At 44.9% G+C, this 2,223-nt stretch overlaps 1 non-coding gene across 1 annotated transcript; it reads right to left on the minus strand.

Annotated features, from left to right (window-relative positions):
• Positions 1-1,101: 1,101 nt before the first annotated feature.
• On the minus strand, positions 1,102-1,207 carry LOC136143909 (U6 spliceosomal RNA). Its single transcript, XR_010658413.1, has one exon. It is a non-coding gene; the product is annotated as a U6 spliceosomal RNA (small nuclear RNA).
• Between the last annotated feature and the right edge of the window lie 1,016 nt (positions 1,208-2,223).

Consider the following 2,223-nt stretch of genomic DNA (forward strand, 5'->3'; position numbering starts at 1 on the left):
TGCTCTTACTGGGACAGACACCTTGGACATGGATTTGGTTTCCCCAAATGCAATGCTTCTGCCAAAACTATCATCCTTGGGTTTACAGAATACCTCATATACACCATAGTATTCCACATAGCATTTCTTCTGATCAAGGAATTCCCTTCATGGCAAATAAAGTGCAACGGTTGGTCCATGGTCATGGTAATTCACTGGTCTTACCTGTGTTTCCCGTGCTTCTCCCTTGTGTCTCATCTCTGCACTCTTCTGGTTCAGGTTCTAAGGATCTCAAGCATGGCCAGAAGAGTATGTTTCAGATAGGGATCCAGAACACTGCTAACAGTGTTTACAACCTGGGTTAACAGAAGTTCCATCTGGTTTGAAAAGTTCCTAATTACCCTAAAGAAGGCAGTTTCCACATCTATCACAGCAACAACAGCAAACTACTCTAGAAAAGCAAGGGAAGTGAATAATATGTTGATTGGAATTCTTTTGGATCCTGTCATCTCTTCACAGAGTGACAACTGAAGTTACAGGCTTGGATTCCCTCACTGAGGGATACCAGTCAAGCCACTCCTGGATGAGCGGATTAGAGAAACAGGCTCAGGGCTGTGTGTGTGTATGCATCCTCATCTCCTTGCCTTAAATCCAGCTTTTCCATCCCTGAGTTCATAGACTGCTGTGCATATTTAGATGGGACTGGCAGATAAGAAGCTGGGATCTTAGTCACGCATGGTAAGAGAAGCCAGCAAGCAGAGGCTGAGTGCAGGGCCAGGGAGGTTAACTCATCTAGGAGGAGGGTACTCATGGATGATTCTCTAGAGGGTATTTAGTGAATTGGGAGTTGATCCACTTGTATTCATTGGTTGGGCCAACCGCAGTAACCAAAGTTTCCAGAATGTATAATGGCTCAAATACTTTCAGGTTGACTTTCAGTTCCAAGAAGAGTTCAAGACATTTCAAGTTGGTGGAGAACAATGCTTTGCACAGGCATTCAGAGAGCCAGGCTGATAAGCTTTGCAGTTTAAAAAACAAATGAAGTATAGTTGATTTACAATATGATGTTTTAGGAGCAAAGTGATTCAATTATTTTTTTTCCTCAGATTATATTCCATTATAGGTTAAGTGAAAGGCGTCATGAATTTGGGTGCCATCCTTGTGCAGGGGTCATGCTAAACTCTGTTATCAGTCCAATTTTTAGTTTATGTACTGCTAAAGTGAGCACAACTTTGCCATTTTAAATAAACGACTTTCAAGGTTGCCCTGGAAGGGGAAAGAGGCACATACAAGGTTTTTATGAGCTAAACTTGGAAACCATGTCTCACTTCCCTTTGGTGAAACTGAATGATACAGCCACATCTAGCTGAAAGAGACTGGACTATGTGCCCAAGAAGAGGAAATGAATTTGGTGAGAACCAGCAGCCTTGGACACGGATGTGACCAGTGGGCAGTGTTGCGGTGTCTGGAGCAAGGCAGCTGGAGCTAAAGCCAAGATTTTGCTGGAATTCAGACAGGAGGCAGCATTCTGTCAGTGCTGTTCTGCCCAGTCTGAAGTGAGATGTTAGCCAGCCGCAGGCGTGGAGATAATTTTGGTGGTGGGACTGTTACGGATACTAGTGCTTAGACCCTGGAAAACAGGATGGGAGGGCTCCTGGAATCAAGTAGAGTGAGACTTCCAGACCTGAGCCTCAGGAGCTGAGAGTCAGGTCCAGGTTCGTGCTGATATTGAAATCCAGTAATATGGACAGAGATTTGGGAGAAGGCTTACATGTGAAGGCTTACCTTGGGAATTCTTTGCCTACGACGACAAACCTAATCCCAGGAACCCTGCTTGTGAACCTCGGATTGTCTGGGTCAGACTTGGTTCTGGGACAGTTTGGGGAGGGTCCTCCCCCTGAAGTTTTCTTTAGCACTGTCTTTTCCAGAAGGGCACTCACATATGCCCTTTAAAGAGTTTCATGTCCTCACAAGAGGGGTGTCCTGATCCATGTGGCTTCCTCAAGCAACCATACTCGTAATCCCCAGCTTTTAGGAATTTACATTAAAATAACCCTGGGATACAGGTCACAATTTTTTTTTTTTTTTGGCTGAGTTTTTGTTGCTGTACGCAGACTTAATCTCTAGTTGGGGTGAGCAGGGGCTATTCTCTCGTGTTGCCTGGGCTTTAGAGTATGTGGGCTTCAGTAGTTGTGGCACCTGGGGTTGGTTGCCCCATAGACTGTGGAATCTTTCCTGAGCAGG

The sequence above is a fragment of the Muntiacus reevesi genome, chromosome 10 (assembly GCF_963930625.1).
Source record: "Muntiacus reevesi chromosome 10, mMunRee1.1, whole genome shotgun sequence".
NCBI classification, from domain to species: Eukaryota; Metazoa; Chordata; class Mammalia; order Artiodactyla; family Cervidae; genus Muntiacus; species Muntiacus reevesi.